This window comes from Myodes glareolus, chromosome 6 (assembly GCF_982192425.1).
Source record: "Myodes glareolus chromosome 6, mMyoGla1.1, whole genome shotgun sequence".
Classification (NCBI taxonomy): domain Eukaryota; kingdom Metazoa; phylum Chordata; class Mammalia; order Rodentia; family Cricetidae; genus Myodes; species Myodes glareolus.
The window spans coordinates 26,736,049-26,754,819 of record NC_142031.1 but is presented as its reverse complement, the minus strand read 5'-3'; positions in this window follow the sequence as shown (position 1 = coordinate 26,754,819).

The window sequence follows — 18,771 nt, the reverse complement described above, 5'->3', positions numbered from 1 at the left end:
CCCCTGGATCCACCCTGAGTCCTTTACCCCAGAGGCTCCTGCATCTCGAAACCTCTCTGTTCTCAGTGTGGCTTTCCTCAGCACCGCTGTCCTGAAAAGAAGGTCTCCATCAGTGTCTTGTAAGCCAGGCTGATTGGAATGTGGAAGCCGCAGCTCAACTACCTTTCTGTAGACATCTAACCTGATGTAGGAGAGTCTTCTGAAGATAATGGGCCAGGCAGTGTTTAAAAGAATTCAGTTTCCGTGTAATTATTTCAGGGGTAAGCTAGTCGGGATCCGGGCGGGAGCACAGCCCGCTGCTCCTTCTACACTAACCCACCCATTGGACAATCAACTTTTGAGAAATCAAGAAGGACGTTTGTGGATCAGTAGGCCCTGTATGTGCTGCAAGCCCATCCTGAAGGGAGGAGAAAGACAAAGGACCAGGGCTGAAAAATCTAATGAGGGGGAAATGAAACAGTTAGCAGAAGAAGTTGTGTCAGCTCAGAGATTTAGAAACATAGAAGAAAACCACAAATGTAAAAGCCTGGGAAGAAAACATGGGCGAGACAAGACAATCATAATAAAATAGAAATAAATTATAATAAATATAATAACATCGAAATAAATAGCCCTCTTTTTTTGAGAGAGATTCTTTTGTCGAAATTATGACAAAATTGGAAAGTTACGAATAGGATAGAGAGCTGGATGGGGGTTGACGTGACAGCGCAGCTGGTGTGGCTGCGTGTTCCAGGGGTTCGCATAGTAGGAGCACAGATCTGACTCCCCCGAGTTGTCTGCTAGCCTCCACATGTGCCCAGCGGGACACACGCACCGAATAAACAAATAAATAAAGTGAAATAGATGACTATGAAGGAACAAAATTTTTACTGAGTGAAACTCCAGAAAGGAAAAATAAATCAGCAAATGATAACAGGAAGATAGGCTGGCGGGGTGAACGCAAATGGGCAAATGATAAGTTTGACCAAGCTAGAATTCCAGAGAGAAAGGATTTCAGCTTGGTTGTGAAAGTCCAATCAAGAACGGTGATGGAACCTTATACATCAACAGGTAGCTATAAAAAGACGCAAACTGCTAAAAATTCAGGAAGCCAGTGAAGGTCCAAGTGTTGTTAAGGACAGCAGGAAGTTCAGCAAGCTGCCCTGAGAATGAGGCTCTCAGCAGGCTTAGGTGATACAGTTGCTAAGTTTGATTCAATGGACAATAGAACATCATACCCCATATTCTGAAAAAAAATAATCTTTCCAAATACCCCTGAATTGCCTATAAAATTATTTTAAACACATATATGAATTATTCATCAATTTCTGAAGCCTACTGAATAGCAGTGGAACTAGGGGTGAACAAAATTACTTGGAAAAGACCTTCACCAATTGTTTTTAGAGCTGGAGAGCTCAGCGGTTAAGAGCTCTGGCAGCTCCTGCAGAGGATCCAAGTTCAATTCCCAGCACACACATAACAGTTTGCAATCATCTGTAGCCATAGGTCCAGGGGAATCCAGTGTCTTCTGGAATGTATGTGTGTGTGCGCGTGCGCACGCTCACACACACACACACACACACACACACACACACACACAATTAAAATTACTATTTCCTACCTAATAACAAAATATATCAAATCATATGTGGCAAAAACAATGATGGACTCAGAATGGGATTCCTTGAATTAGTCACTTTATTACAAGAATGGGAAAGAACTAACTGAGGCCTTTGTTCTGATTACTTATTTCTGATAGAAAAGAAAGAGCCAGCAAGAATAAAGAGAGGACCTTCAAGTCTTGTGGAAAGAGGAATTAATACAGAAAATGAAGACAAGATTCTATGGACGTAGCATGTCAATCAGCATTCATCTCATGTCTAGTCAGTCAGTGCTCTCAAGGAAATGCTGAGAACAAACAAGAGGTGGAATTAGTTTTTTTATTTGTTTGGTTTTGGTTTTCAAATGGAGACTTACTATGTAGCCCTGGCTGTCCTGTAACTTACTACTTAAACCATGCTGGCCTCCAACTCACAGAGATATGCCTGCCTCTGCCTGGTATGAAAGGCATGTCCTGCCATGCCTAGCTATGTGTAGATTCTTAAATGGAACTCTTTTAAGATTATCAAGAAAAACTAAGAAGTAAAGGAGACTAGTAAGAAAGCCATATAACAAACATGGAAGGGCAATTTTAAGATGTGGTGTTACTGAGATCGACCTAGGTTGTCTGCACACACACACACACACACACACACACACACACACCACCACACCACACACATACACACGTTACAGTTGTGTAGCTTGGTCTTCTTATGGGACTCCTAACAGTGGGAGAAGGGACTGTCTCTAACTCAGTGATGGTTTTCAGGGCCCTTCCCCTCATACTAGGTTTTCTTGTCCAGCCTTTATACTATGGGAGGTAACTAGTCTCAATAGAACATAGTATGCCATAGCTGGTTGATATCCATGGAGGCCTGATCTTTTCTGAAGAGAAATTGAAGAGAAGTGGATTGGGGGGACAGTCGGAAGGTGGGGGGAGGGACTGGGAGGAGAGGAAGGAGGGAAAACTGTGGTTGGAATGTAAAAAAAAAATAAAAATAAAAACTATTCCCCAAAATCGATTTAAAGAAAAAAAGATATTATATCATGTATAGATTTATGTGAAGAAATTTGAAGTCCTGGAGATGAGGGAACCACGTTTCATACCTAATAAATTGCAAAATGAGTCCGGAGAAGGCAGAAAGGCTTAAGAGATCACAGAAAAACATAAAAAGACATAGAGTATTTGACACCCACAAACTCTCAGGCTGGATGACTTTGGAACCCAACTATCGCTTATCTCCTGAGGACTAATAGGGCCTTATCTATAGCTACGGGTAAAGTGATTTTATCTGTTGATAATTTTATGAGACTCATTAGCACTGCTTCTAAAATCTAAAAGATAGCAGAAAATATAGATCAAATTATGGAAGATAAATACTGTAAATAAATTATTGGCAATTTCAGCATAGAAATGCATTCAATGATTAAAAATGAGAATTTAAGATTGGTTCATTATTGGAAATCCATTAATTTAAAATTACGGGGTGTGATTCAGTAGCAGAATTCTTGATTAGCTTGTGCAAGACCCTGGGTTTGATCCCCAGTAGTATAAGTAAATAAAAAACAAAATGTAAGGTGAAATCCACAGAGCTATACTAATATATTAAAGAGAAAACATTATAGTTATGATAGTCAATATTAAGTTATTTTGGCATAATTCAAATTCTAGTAAGTTAGGAAAATAAGGTGAGTTTGCAAACTTGATAACATTATCTGCCATAAAATAACTGAGCCATGGGGCTGGAGAGATGGCTCAGTGGTTAAGAGCACTGGCTACTCTTGCAGAGGATTTGAGTTCAATTCCCAGAAACCATGTGGTAACTCCCAGCTCTCTGCAGCTTAGTTTTAGGGCAATTCCACGCCTGCTTCTGCCCTCCACAGCACCAGGCACACACATGACACACATAAGCACACTCAGCCAAAACACTCACACAGAGAAAATAAAATTAAAAAATCTAAAAATAAAAATGACTAAGTCTTCTTGGTAAATAGAGAAAAACAGGCTGGAGAGACGAGTCAATTACTAAGAGCTCTTGGTGCTCTTCCAGAGGACCCATGTTCGGTTCCCAGTACAGGGGGTGAAACACAGCCACCTGTAACCCAGTGTTAAGGGATGCAGGGATTTCTTCTAGCCTATGTAAGAATCTGCACATGTGGCTTTCACACACACATGTACATACACACACACTTTAAAAGAACCTTTGGGGGGGGAGAAAGAAAGAGAAAGAGAGAGAGAGAGAGAGAGAGAGAGAGAGAGAGAGAGAGAGAGAGAAAGAGAAACTGCCATTGCTGTGAAAGATGATATAGCTGAAGCAGTCAAGAAAAGCCATCAGATATGTAAGCAGTAAATTCTGTGACGCAGTCAGGTTACGTTTATATGACATTACCAAGTCGGTAGGCTTCCTACCTTGGCAACGATTTATTAGTAAAAACTCTTTTTCAGGGAAATATTTTCAAGAATTGTTCAAAGAGCATGCTCAACAATGATCTAGTAGCCAGGAACAAATAAGATATCTAAAATGACTTAACTGTAGTAACACACATAGAAGATGCTTAAGTGTTTGGATTAAAGAGATACAGTGAGCATCTATTTAGATGGGTAGATTTAATTGTATAAAGGTGTCAACTCTTCCCAAATTAGTTGTTAATCTAATTTAACTCAAAAAAGAAGCAAAATGGATACTTATCATTCTAACCTGACAAACTGATTCTCATTTTGTAAAAGAGGAGACATTCTGAGACATTTCATTCTTCACAGTGCTCAAAGGATTCTAAAGCACCAAAGAGAGCAGTTGATGAATGGACAAAAATAAAGTGCCTAAAAATAAATATACATGCAGGTGTATAGGAACTGAGCTTGTAAAGAAATGGCAGTTGCACTAGGTGGGGAGGAATCTTTTTTAAAAAAAAAACTAAATGGGGTCAGAATACTTGGAGACATCATTGAAATACAGCATCCGTAATTACTTTTTACCACTTACAAGAGCATTTTCAGACCAATTAAGTAACTAAATGTAAAACACCCTGACATAAGGTATTGGAGAACAGTTCATCTTCTTTTTGAGACACCTTTATGAGCATAACTTAAAGTCATAAAACCATAAAACAAATAATGCCAGACATTAAATCAGTTTTATTGCAAAAGTTCTATCCAGAAAAAAATTTCTAAGTAGTCCTAAAAGACAAACACAAAACTGGAAATAAAAGTAGGGGTCTGGAGAGATGGCTCAGCCGTTAAGAATCCTGGCTTTTCTTGCAGAGGACTCATTTTAACAACCACATATAAGTTCAGTTTCAGGAGAGCTAATGCCCTCTTCTGCTGTCTGCTGGTACTGCAAACACATGGAACATATAATACATACAGTCAAAATGCCTGCACACACATTTTTAAAAACTTTTGCTATATAGATGCATACATGTGCCATGATGCATAGAATATATATCATTTACCTAAATAAATATATGCAAATAGCATTTACAAAACACTAATTACTCATAAAAGGGGCCAAGATTGAAAAGAAATTCTTATGGGATGGAGAGATGGCTCAGCGGTTAAGAATACTTGCTGCTCTTCCAAGGATCTGAGTTGATTCCCAGCATCTACTTTGGGCAGCTCACAACCGCCTGTAACTCCAACTCCAGGGGATCTTACACCTATTTCTGTCCTCTGTGGGCCCTGTACTAATGCGCACACAGACACACATACTTTTAAAAAATTAAGAAGATAAAATGTTAAGAAGAGCAATTCACAGAAACTCAGAAATCATAAGATGTTCAATTTCCTTACTTATCATGAACTTCAAATTCAGGTCTTCGGTTTGTTCAGTAGAACTGATGGTCTGACCTTGAGCTGGGTGCAGGTACAGATTGGTGGGTCAGTGAGGACCATTCAGGTTGTGCGTCTGTGCTTGGGAAGTTACCCTGTTAAGATGCTAATGTGAGTATCTCAAAGGAATATTAAAAGATATTATTGTAGTATGACTTTAAAAGGAATATGGGAGACAAGCTGAAGGTTCTTGAGTTGGGATTTGGTAAAATTAGCTATGGCAAATTTAAACTCAGTAGAAGAACACAGAGACACACGGGATCAAGGGAGGCCTGGCTGCACCACACTCCGCACTCTGTGATTGGGCCACACTCCACCTGGACAGTAGGAGGAGTTTGGCCACCACCAGCTTTCTGTCCTTTGTTTTATAGACAAGGGATCTAATTGCTGACTGAGGACTGTTCATTTTTGTCTTGAAGCCCTTTGGGAAAAAGTCTGGCAACGAAACCTTTCTCCTTAAGGAGCAACCCTTAGCCTTCTTGTGGGAGTACAGACAAGGAGAGAGGGGAAGGTGGAGGTGGAGGAGGCAAATGAAAACCAGTGTCTCATGAAGACCGGTGAACTGGTCCTGCTCTGATGGCATGGGTGTCCACATACTTCACCGCTGAGACTGCTCTGGAAGGAATATTGAGTGAACACAGGCTGGCTGGCTAAGGTTACCTCCAGACACCGGTCCTCACAAGTTCATGTTTTCACCGTTTGGTATGGTGTTTGGAGAAACAGATTTGATTGGATGCCTCCCCTTCCATCACCCACCAGATATTTGGAGACAACGCTGGAGTTCAATGCTGGTGTTTGTGTTGAACTCTTCACATTCCAGTCCCCCTTATTTAGAACTTTTTGCTGTTGCAGTTTTTACACATGCATTTGCTTTTACATTTGTTTAATTAATTAATCAAACAATTAATTAATTAATGTATTCATTGTGTGGGCATAGGCTTGCCGTGGCACTCACGTGGAGGTCAGAGAACAAGGTGTGGCAGTCAGCTCTCTCCTGCTCCCGTATGGGTCTCAGGGCTGGAAGTCGGGTCATCCACTTGGCAGCACGAGCCCTTACCACTGAGCCATGTGGCCAGCTCTGCTTCCTTTTTCTTTAAAACCACTGTGTTTGTCTTCTTTGCTCTTTGACTTCAATACCCTTTGGTCTCTTCTCTTTTTAATCTCAACAATGGAATCAAGAATTCTAGCTGACAGACTCTGCATGGTTCTGACCTTCATCAGCATAGAGCACAGTGATATTTGGTTTTTCTCACTCAGGACATACAGTTTCTGGCTATAAAATCCTAAGCTATGTTGGTAGCAGCCATTATCACCGATGGATCACAGTAGACTCCCGGAAGGACATTGTCAACTATTGTGAACTTCCTTTCCGCACACCTCTAGGGAGCTCTGTTTATAGTGTGGTCTTGGTTTATTGGTTCTTTTGAATAATTTCCCAGTGGGTGGCAGTGCAGTGTCCGAGGAACCTTTTCCACTTCATGCAAAGACTGTAAAGTCAACCCAAGCAAAATGTCCTGTCCAGGTGCTGATGAGATGGCTTAGTTGATGAAGTACTTGTGCATACGTGAGGACCTGGGTTTAATCCCCGGAACCCACACTAAAAACTTGGGTGTGTGTTGTGTGCTTGTGACTCCATCCAGTATTGGGGAGGTGGAGACAGCCTGATCTGTGGGACTCACTGTCCGTATAAGCTAGCCAACTGGTGATTTCCAGAAAAAAAAGAAAAAATCAAGAGGCTGTTTCAAACTAGGTGGACAATGACATCCTGAGGTACAATACCGAAGGCTGATGTCTGCTTTCATAAACTTGCATGTGCACACATGCATACACACACACACACACACACACACACACACACACACACTCACAGACACACAGCAGGGGAAGGGGAAGGAGGGAGGGAGGTGTACATCATGTTCAGTATAAATGGTTTGCTGTATGGAAGTCTCTGCTCTGTCTCTCCTTTGTCACAAACCTCACTTTTGCTCTCATGTCTGCTCCTATTTGATGTGGGAAATGCAACCCTCCCACACTCAAGGATAGATATTTATTACTGCAAGACAGAGCTTCTCCACCTTGAACTCCTGTCATCTGGGGCAGGAACTCTTTGTTGAGGTGGCTCCTGTACACAGTAGGGGCTTAGCAGCACTTCTGGCTTCCCTCTATACACAATGCCAACAGGTCATCCTATTCCATCAGTACGACAGTGGAAAGACAGCTTTAGTTGTTTCCAAATGTCCCCTATGGGTTAAACTGTGCCAGTACAGAGCTACTCCCTGCTCCCTATAGCCGCTCAGAGGTGCAAAGCTCTCCTACCATCTGCTGCTGTCCCAAGTCTCCCTTTTCACAAGACCTGATTCATGGCCACATCCATCTTGAGTCAGGCTGTCACTTGCAGCCCAAAGCATTCCTGTGGAGTGTAAGAAATCACCCAGAATTCACAGCCATGTGCTCTGTTACTGTCTCACGCCATCTCCTTTGCCCGGTGCCTGTTCCAGCTCGAGTTCCAGTCCGGCAGCCGACTCTGGAGCCCAGATTTTAGGCCCTTGTAACTTGGCATCATTTGAAAACCTGCCGGTCATACATATTTTTATTTTATTTTATTTTAAAAGAAAACACACTATCTTTTTCATTTTACATATCAATCCCAGTTCCCACTCCCTCCTCACCTCCCATTCCCTCCACCTTCCCCTTCACTCCACCCCATCCACTCCCTAGAGAGGACAAGGGACATTGCTCTGAGGAAGGAACAAGGTCCTCCCTACTATATTGAGGCCGAGCAAGGTATCTATCCAAAGAGAATGGGTTCCAAAAAGCCAACACAACCATTAGGGGCAAATCCCTGTGCCACTGCCAGTGGCCTGCAGTCTGCCCCAGCCATACAACTGTCACCCACATTCCAAGGGCCTAGTTTGGTTCTATGCTGGTTCCTTCCCAGTCTGGCTGGAGTGGGTGAGCTCCCATTAACTCAGGTAAACTGTTTCAGTGAGTGTCCCCATCATGGTCTTGACCTCTTTGCTCATATTCTCACTCCTCCCACTCTTTAACTGGATTTTGGATTAAAGATCTCAATATAAATCCTACCACACTGAACCCGACAGAAGATAAAGTGAAAAGTAACCTTCAGTGCATGGACACAGGAGACCACTTCCTAAATATAACACCAGTAGGACAGATCCTGAGAGCAACAATAAATAAATGGGTCCTCCTGAAACTGAGAAGCTTCTGTAAAGCAAAGGACAAGGTCAATAAGACAAAAATGCAGCCCACTGAATGGGAAAAGATCTTCACCAACCCCATATCAGACAGAGGATTGATCTTCAAAATATATAAAGAACTCAAGAAATTAGACATCAGAATTCCAAATAATCCAATTAAAATGGGGTACAGATCTAAACAGAGAATTTTTAAAAGAAGAATCATACATATTTTTGTCTGCACTGCTTATTAAAGAGTGGTGTATTGGGGCTGGAAAAATGGTTCGGATTTTCAGTTCTGAACACCCTCACAGCAACCTGGAACCACAACTCCAGGTATTGGACACCATCCTCTGTGGATACTTTCATACAAGTGGTACACACATACACACACAAATAAATAAAATGAAAAGGAATATGTAAACATATTGTAGCAGCGCCCTTCGGGGTAACTACGTGGTTAGTTACAACTTAACTTGCCAGCGACTGACTCTTCCATAGAGGCTTCATCATTGTCTCCCAAGAGCCAGGAAGAGCCATGCCTGCCATACTCTCTGATCCATAAGTCAAACAGCCATACGGGAATACCGTGTCATTCCGGGTGAGCTGTTCCCCAAGAACCAGTGATTACGTGGGATGATTTAGTGTGCAAGAACTGTCTACTCATTAGCGCATTCTCATGTCTTCCGGGTAGAAGATGACACCCTCGCCAGTGTGCGGTCTCCCCATATGTCTCCCATCTGGCCAATAAGCTGTACACAACACTTACCAATTTCCTGTCTTGTGGCTCATTTCTAGCTCTTCCTGACCTCCGAGGGGCTGTCGGTAATGGGTTAGCAATCACGTTGGCAGTACTGTTGGATGCTTTGAGAGTTAAGGCAGCCAAGACTTGGAGTCATTTAAAGCCACCTCGTGGGTAGACACATTTAAGTAAAGGGAACTATGCACTTAATTAAACACCACAGATTCCAAGGTGTGTCTGCTGCACACAGTGCTGGTGGAACGGGGTGGAGAAACAGTCTGAAGTGCTGTTGAGCTTTGCCTCTGCATCCCAAACAAGTAGCCTGGGTTTCTGGCAAACCAAGGGGAGAGAGAGGCCTTATGCCCGTGAAAGCCCTGTAGACACAAGCCAGGACTCTCCCGAGAAAGGAAAGTGGAGCGTGTGTTCAGTTGGGCTGGGGGCATGCTCAGTATGTAAAGTGCATCTCCAGCCCCAGTGGGAAAACCAGAACCATGGCTCATATCTTCAAGGCCAGTCCTAGGGTCAGGAGGCAGGTGGAGACAGGTGGATCCCCGGGCCCCTAGCCAGCCATAAAACCAGATCAGTGAACTAGCTCCAGGTTCAGCGAGAGACTCTGCCTCAGTAAACATAAGATGGAGAATGACTAAGGTAGACATTTGACACTGACCTCTGCGTGGACATGTGTGCCCATAGGCACATAAGCATGCGTAAACGAACACACACACAATGTATTTTTAAAAAATGAGTTCCAATTTGACAACCTCCACTGTTTTGGAATTTCGTTCTGTTTCTTCTTTACCTGACCAACAACCACTTCCCCCTCCAGAGGTCAATTAGAGAGCTCCATGCCCTGATACAGAGTCTTAGGCACTCTGGGTTAGATAAGGTTTCTTCCTTCCAAGCCCATGTAGAAATTGAATCCTCATTATGAGATATTAGGAGGTGGAGTCAGGCGGGACTTTGGAAAGGTGATTAGGATCTTGCTCTCTTGGATGAGTTAACCCCACTCATGTGATTAATGGATAAACGGGTTTATCTGAGGAGTGGGTCTGCTATAAAAGCCACTTTGACTGGGTCTCTCTCACACTCCCTGTCTCATACAGTGTGATATGCCATCTCAGGACACTGTGAGGAAGCACGGCCTGGGCCCAGATAAACTTCTTTTCTTTGCAGCTTAGTGTGTGACATTAAATCATTAGCAACAGAAAACAGACTAAGACAGTGGGTAAAAGACCCATAGTGATGACAAAGTTCACAGGCTCTCAGAACCAACCACGCACGGTTGATACCAGGCCCCCAATGAGTCAGCATCAAGAGAACTAACACCATGAGAAACAGACCCGAGGAAGGCTCCACAGTTCTCCTGGGCAGTGGGAAATAGAGGCTGGTTCCAAAGCTGCCCTCTCTTTCAGGTTAAGGATGGGGCACGGGGAAGGGTTGCAGGTTAAGGGTGATCAGGTGTCTCCTGACAGCTCTACGTCTATACACAGAAGGACAATGACTTCCGTGTACATCAGGAGAATACAGGGTTACCTACGGTCTGCTCTCTGTTCCTTGTACTGGGCTTGGATTCTCCATGTGGGAAGCCATGTGAGCCATGGAGAGTAGGGTTGGAGCCAGAAATAGATGGTTCACATAAAGGCTCTTGGCTGTGGGACCCTGGGAGAGTCACCTACTCTTCCTGAGGTCCCCCCGCACCCGCCCTCTGGATATATGTGCAGATTGTTCAGTTCCTGCCAATACTAAATCACCTGCTTTGGAAACTTCTTCCTTGTAGAGGTTCTGATGGGTAGAGAAGGCCAAGGCATTCTGAGATTGTTCTTCAAAGTCAAAATGAACAGTGCCCACATCATCAAGATCAGGAAGCATGAAGCATTGGCAGCCTCGATAGTCACGATTTCAAAGGTTCTAGCCTCCTTTGTTGCTGGAGGCTGGTTAATGGATTTATTCTTGGGCAATGACCCTTCTGATTGAGCAAAGCATGATCCCACATTTCAAAGAGTTTCATTTCTCAGTATGACAACTGTCGCAGGTTCCCCTGGATGGGGCTGGCGCAGGTGGCGAGGCGTGGATCAAGTCGCACCTCTGTAGATACAGGGACTTCCTTGAAAGAAACCTCTTTTGCAACCACTGGGTTGGGTTCTTCCTTGATAAAACATTGCTTATTCTTATTCTTGTTTCTATGTGACCTTCTAACCTTAGGTCAGGCCTTAGAGGGGACCCTGCAGGCGTCAGCAAGCCCATGACAGCCTGTCAGCACAGATGGGAGAGGAGAGAGAGAGAGAGAGAGAGAGAGAGAGAGAGAGAGAGAGAGAGAGAGAGAGAGAGAGAGAAGTGGTTTTGGCCTGTCAACTTGGTCTGTTAATGGTTTGCTCATGGCATTTCCAATACAGAATAAGTCAGTTAGGGAAATATCTTGGTTTGTAACTTTAGGTTCAGGTATCGTGTGTGAGTGTGTGTGCAATAGGAAAATCTCAGGTGTGGTTTATCAAGTACTGTTCACCTTGGTTTCCCCCCAGTACTGGGATTACAAGTGCATGCCACCACACCTACCTTTAAGAAAATCTATCTATTTATTTGTTTTTAACACAGGTTCTGGGAATCAAATTCAGGTCCTTGCATATGTAAGGTAAAGACTTTATTAACTGAGCAATCTTCCCAGCTTCATACTTGGTGTAGGTGTGTGTGTGTGTTTATATGTGTATGACATAAGTATTTGTGTATATGTGTGTTATGGAAGTCAGAGGACATTGGATGGCACCTTTTATCTCTCTCCGACTTATTCCTTTGAGATAGAGTCTGCCACTGACTCTGCCATCAAGCCCCAGCCACCTCCCAAACTCCAGCACTTGGGTTACAGATGCTCATGGCCACGAGGAACTTTTTACCTGGTTACTTGATTTCAAACCCAGGTCCTCATGCTTGTGCCGAAAGTGCTCTTGTCTAATGCGTCATTGCCCCAGCTCCCAGGTTTAGATATTTTTTTTAAGGGCAATTAGGGGGAACTATGTTTTGGGGAATAGAGTCTAAAGTTTTCTTTAAGGAAGCTGATTTTTCTACCTGATTTTCTGAGAGGCCCGTCCTAGTTATCAGGAAAGGAAGTTAAGCACGCGGAAGATGGGACACAGTGGGACGAAACTGCCCCTCCCTGTCGACCAGAGATGTGAATGAACTGGTTCTCGCCCTGGACTGCAGGCTTACGTGTATTCATTTTGTGTTAGACCTAGTGATAAGGAGCGGAGTGAGGCAAGGGGAAAGGACCAGCCTCCATCTCACTGAGGCAGGCCAGAACCCAGGGCAAGAGGGCGCAGCTGCTGACTCCTGTGAGGCCAGCTGTAGTGGGTACTTCTCACATGGCTATGACGAAAACTTGACAGAACCAGCTTAAAGGTGGAAGGGCTTGTTTTGGCTCCAGTTTGAGGGGACAGCCCATCATGGTGGACTATCTACCATGGCAGCAGGGGTGTGAGGCAGTTGGTGGCACTGCATCCACAGTTAGGAAGCAGAGAGGTAAATGCTGTTGGAGTTGAGCTCTTGTGTGAGTCAGGGCTCTCTAAAGGAACAGAACGATTATAATGAGAGGAGAGGGCAGAGGGGGAGGAAGGGGAGAAGGGGAGGAGCAGGAGCAGGAGAAGGAGGAGGAGGAGGATAAGGAGGATTTATTAGGCTGGCTTACAGACTGTTGCCTGGGTGTTCCAACAATGGCAGAGAATCCAGCAGTTATTCAGTCTATGAGCCTGAATGTCTCAGCAGTCCCAATCTAACATCGAAGTCCTAGAGAATCCCTGGAGAGCTACTGGTCTTCAGTCTACACTGAAATCTTAGTTCTAATACAGGTGAAGGATAGCTTCCGCAGCAGGATAGATGAACTTGCCAGCAAGAGTGAGGACAAGCAGGCAAAAAACTTCCATCTCCCATGTCTTTTATGTGAGATGCCTCTAGACCATGTAGCTCAGACGGAGGGTGTGCTTTTCCACCACAAATAATTGGATCAAGAAACCCCACACAGGAGTGTCCAGCAGCTTGGGTTTTAGTTGATTCCAAACGTAGTTAGGTTGACAACTAGGATTAGTTCTTACAACTCTCTCTTTTTTATTCAGTCTGGGAACCACAGTTCGTGGAATGATGTCACCCACGCGGAATGTCTTCCCACCTCAGTTAACAAGTCTAAAAACTCCCTCACAGACATTCTGAGAGGTCTGTCTCCTAGGTGATCCTAGATCCTGTCAGCTTAACGGTTCCTATTACTCAACGAAGCAGCCACTGATAATATTTGGTGTGAACGCCTCCGCGTGTTGTTCCAGTCTGTTAGCTGGGTTTGCATTCTCCATCCAGGGCTGCTTTCAGCAGATGAAAGTGCTCTTCCCCCATGTGGGGAGGAGACAGCGCAGGTGGGAAGCTGACTTTGAGTCTGCCAAAGGCAGTGTGGAGAAAAGCATGCAGCATCCCAGAGCCTCCCGTTGCAGGAACAAACATGACCCCGGGGACCAGTGTCCCCAGGAACAGGGTGAGCTGGCAGGGGTAGCGTCTCATCCTCCTTTGGTTTGGGGACTAAGGAGAGGTGTGACTTCCTGAGTTTGCACAGCCTGGGGTGTTAGGAAGAGCAAATGTGTCTTGTAGAGACTGTGCTGGTGTCTTTATCAAGTGCTCAGTCTAGGAAACATGGGTAAATGATGGTGTCTGTCTCCTAGGATTTACACCCAAAAATGACCCACAGGAATAGCCTAATACATAGAGGCTGTTAATATCATCCTTGCTAACCTCAGAAATGCTGGGAGAGCGGGCTTAGAGCATTAAGCAAAGACCCCCTACAAATGTTTGTCAGAATCACTCCAGGTGTAGGAAGGGAAACATTCTTTGTACCCCAGGACTCTGAGATGAGAAACCCCACTGGAGCACCGGCTGGAGCTTTCCTGCAAACCATAGAGTCTTACAGTAGCGTCTCTCAGTACCGACTCTCCCTGCCTGGAGTTGATTCAAGTAGAGGGCTGACCTAGAAAACTACTGGAAACTGGTGCTGTGGGCTGAGTCCACACTGCCCCCACCCACTCCCTTCCAAGTCGGTCGACTTTGGTGGAAGCAACTTCAGGAGTCCCTCCCAGCTTGTCCTATGCCTCCTTCTAGCTCTTTCCTTGGGCATGCCCCAGTACCTTCTAGCTCATTCCTTGAGAACACCCTGTTTTCAGTCTCTAGGGCTTTCCTTGGGCGCACCCCTGCCCCCCTAGCTCCTTCCTTGGGCGCACCCCTGTCCCCCAGCTCCTTCCTTGGGTGCACCCCTGTCCCCCTAGCTCCTTCCTTGGACGCACCCCTGTCCCTCTTGCTCCTTCCTTGGGTGCACACCTGTCCCTCTTGCTCCTTTCTTGGGCGCACCCCTGTCCCTCTTGCTCCTTCCTTGGGTGTACCCTTGTCCTCCTAGCTCCTTCCTTGGGTGCACCCCTGTCCCCCTAGCTCCTTCCTTGGGCACACTCCTGTCCTCCTAGCTCCTTCCTTGGGCACAGCATTTGAAATAGAACCCTCAGGCTGTCCCCAGATGTGGGTGCTCTTCAGCCACTCTGCCTTCCTTTGTGTGGTTACTGTCTTCTGGAAGTTTCCCTAGACCCACACAATAGGCAACATTAATGCCAAAGAGTCTGTTTTTCCATGTCACTTGCCTTCTGGCTTCGCACTGGAACATCTGCTGGGGGGGGCATGGCGTCTCCCCATGTTTATTCCTACTTCTGGTTCAGTGTTTATCCTTCAACACAGCAAACATTTTTTTAAGCCTGTGCTAAGTAAATCTGTGAGTTATTGAACAAACTCAAGTACAGAGAAGTCAAACTATAAAACACATTCATTTATTCATTCACTAGATCTGATTCCTTCTAACCACACTAAGCATTGGTTGAGTACCTACTGTCTGGGGAAGTGTGTCCTACTGTCTAGACATCTTTCACCACACTTGGAGGCCCAGGGCCCAGGGCCTGCCCAGGCGCTTGCATATTCTAATATGGAGAATATGGAGGACAGAAGGCAAGCAAGCATCAGGGTGTTGTCAGTTACACACACACACACACACACACACACACACACACACAGAGAGAGAGAGAGAGAGAGAGAGAGAGAGAGAGAGAGAGAGAGAGAGAAAGGGGCAAGCCATTGTTGCTTCACCAGATGTTTTAAGGGCTTGTTTTCAGACAAGAATTTTAAGAAAAAAAAGTTTTTAAAAATGGTAAATAAAACTGAAAGACTAAAAAGGAAGAAAACCAACTCGGGCATGTTTTAGAAGCAGGTAACACTACGTATAGCCCTGAACTTGATCTCTGGGGTAATAACAGAAAAAGCACAGTCGCTAATTTAATCTCTCCTGAATGACTCAGCTTTTAGTCTTTATCTTCCATAATTTTTCTTGATTTGTGGATAGCTAATTTTACAAGAAGGGTGTAAATGTGTTGCTCTTACATTTGGCACCCCCATTTTACTCCCCTCCTTCTGCAGTTGCATCCTGATCCGTGTTCCTGACCCAGGATGCTGCCTTCAGCATTTGTCTCCTGGTTAATCTGATCATTAGTTTTCGGTGTGCAGATTGTTAGATGCATATCAAATTACACACAAGAATTTTCTGTTTCTCTGTTGTTTTTTTTTATAAGAAAACAGAGAAAGGATACTGTTTAACCCTTCCTATATTGTGATCAATAAAACTGTATGTAAATTTCTCTAGAGCAAAAAATCATTTCTAGACCCACTAAACAATCAATTTTTAGAATAAAAAATTTATTTTAGAAATAAAAAAATTATTTCTAGACCCACTAAAACAAAGCAAAATAAAACAAAGGCAACTGCATAATATCCCTGGCATGTCTGGGCCATCCTTTCGCAGCTATTCTCCTAAGTATAGCAATTAATTTTGTGGCTACTATTATTGTCAAAATAGCAATGTTGTAAATATCATTAAATATATGCTCTCGTATAGGAGTTTTGTGGTTAGGGCCCCAACAGTCTAGCGTTCAGGGCATGTTCACACATCTGTCTCATTTGTATATTATGGGTGCCTATAGGTTGTTTTCAGATAGCTCTAGGCTATATGTGTTTCTTCTTTTGAAAAATATCGTCTCACATATTTTGCCATTGAAAATGTATTATTCAGAGTTTTGTCCATTTATCTGTGTTCCTTACATATTGTAGATACTAATCCATCGTGGGTGGATGCTTTGCAAACAACATCTGTGAGGGGTCTCCTGCACAGAACTTCTTACATGAATGGAATCACATCTGTTGGCTTTTACCTTCATTGCTGGTGCCTTGGAAGTCTGATCCCCAAATGGTTGCCTTTGCCGACATACTGGAGTACTTTCTCCCTCTTTTTCCTAAAGTAATTTCACAGTTTTGATATCTTAAATTTGAGACTTTGATCCTCTCTGAGTTGACTAGGGCCAAGTCTACATCTGCATGGGTCATTCAGTTTTCTCAGCTCTGTTTATTCAGAAAGTGTCTATTCCCTCGGGCTGCCGCTCCCTCCCTCCCTCTTCCTTTCCTACTTTTCTTCCTTCATTTCTTCTATGATGCTGGTATGAAATCTGGGGCATTGTGTATGCTAGGCAAGCGCTCTAAACTGACTAATGAGGACAGTATATCTCACTGAATAGCTCAGACTGGCCTTGAACTCACTGTGCTGCCCAGTGTGACCCTGAATTCCAGATCTTCCTGCCTTGCCCCAAATTCTGGGATGATAAGACGTATGCCCTACGTTCTGCCAGCGTGGATTCTGGATGCCTCTGTTGACTTGAATCTGTGACCTCGTTTCTGGGCTCTCTGTACTGTTTCTTCACTTGCTTCTTGAGTCTGTCTTGCCACAGGCCCTGTTGTGTTGGTTCTTAAGGGTTTGCAGTCTGCCCTGAACTGGGCAGCGTGAAGTCCCAGCTTCATTCTTTATGTCCAATGTGGTTTTGGCACCTTGGGGTCTCCTGTTTCTAACTGAACCCCAGGAGATTCTGTATCTCTTTGGTGTCTTTTTTTCTTGTCCCGAGAGGAACGTCTCATTTAATATTTATTTACATTTTTATACAGGGTCTGGCCTTATAGAATAGGCTGGCCTCAAGCTTATAGCCCTCTTACCTGAGGCTTCTGAGAACTGGTTCAGTGTGAGCTGCACCCCCACACATACACAGAAGAGAAGTGAAGCTTCCCATATGCAGCTTAGCACACAAATTCCTGGAAGCGGTGTCCAGGTCAAGAACAGATGACTGCGGTCTGGCTAGATGGCTCAGCAGTTAAGCACTTGTTCTCCTAAGCTTGAGAACCAGAGTTCGGATCCTCAGAATCCACATAAATATAGCTGGTGGGCCTGGCGGCCAGCCAGGAATTTCAGCTTCAGAAGGAGGAGATAGGGATCCCTAGAGCAAGCTGGTAGCAAGACTAACCAGATCACTGAGCTCTGGGTTTGATGGAAAGGCCCTGCCTCAGGGGATAAAGTAGAAGAGCAATGGGTGATGACTCAGAACATCAACTTGGGCCTACACACACACACACACACACACACACACACACACACACGTGCACAGAAAGTACAAAATAAAATCACCAGATCGCAGAAATCCCCTCTTGATCCCTGCCAGTCACCATTCCCAGCCCTAACCAAGCAAAGGCATCTTTCCAACTTTATCTCTGAAAGTTACTTTTGCCTGTTTTTGGAACGTTTCATAGCATATTCACAAAGTCTGTGCACTTACTCTGGCCACCAAATGGCAAGATTCCTCCGCATGGTTGCATGAAGGCTCTCTATCTTTGCTATGCACATAGATTTATGTCCTATAATAAGCCACCATAAGGAAACTGTACCCACCAGGCAGTCATTCTCTTTTTCTAGCTTCTTGACCTGCTCACAACCATGGATTTGATTTCTGTCCCTGCGGATTTGCCTGTTCTGAGTATTTCAGCTAAGTGCCACATTCTTTCGCTCAGCCAGATGCTCTCACGGTTTGTGCCGCACTGTGTTTCTATCCCATTCCTTTCCATGTCTGAATGCTGTACTTGCATGCCTTGTTTTATTCATCCATGTATTGCTTGCTGTGTATGCCTGTGGGTTATAAGCAGTGCTGTTTGGAACCTCTGTGCCACCTGTTTGGTGTTTTTTTTTTAAATTTATTATTAAAGCATGTGACAATTAATCTGATTGTCAACTTGATTGGACTACGAACCACCCATCAGCGATGCACATCTTTGCATGTGTCTGTGAGGACATTTCCAGACACTGATTGGGTAAGATTTGCCCCAAATGTGAGTGGCACTCAGGCTAAGCAAGAGAAAGGAGAAAGGCAGCTTGTGTGGGTATCCCCGCTGCCCTGCTCTCTGTGTGTGTGCAGATGTGAGCCAGCCCCCACAGCCACAGCTCTCTGCTGCTGCCACCACACCACATGGCATGAGGGACTGTCGTGTAGACTGCCAGC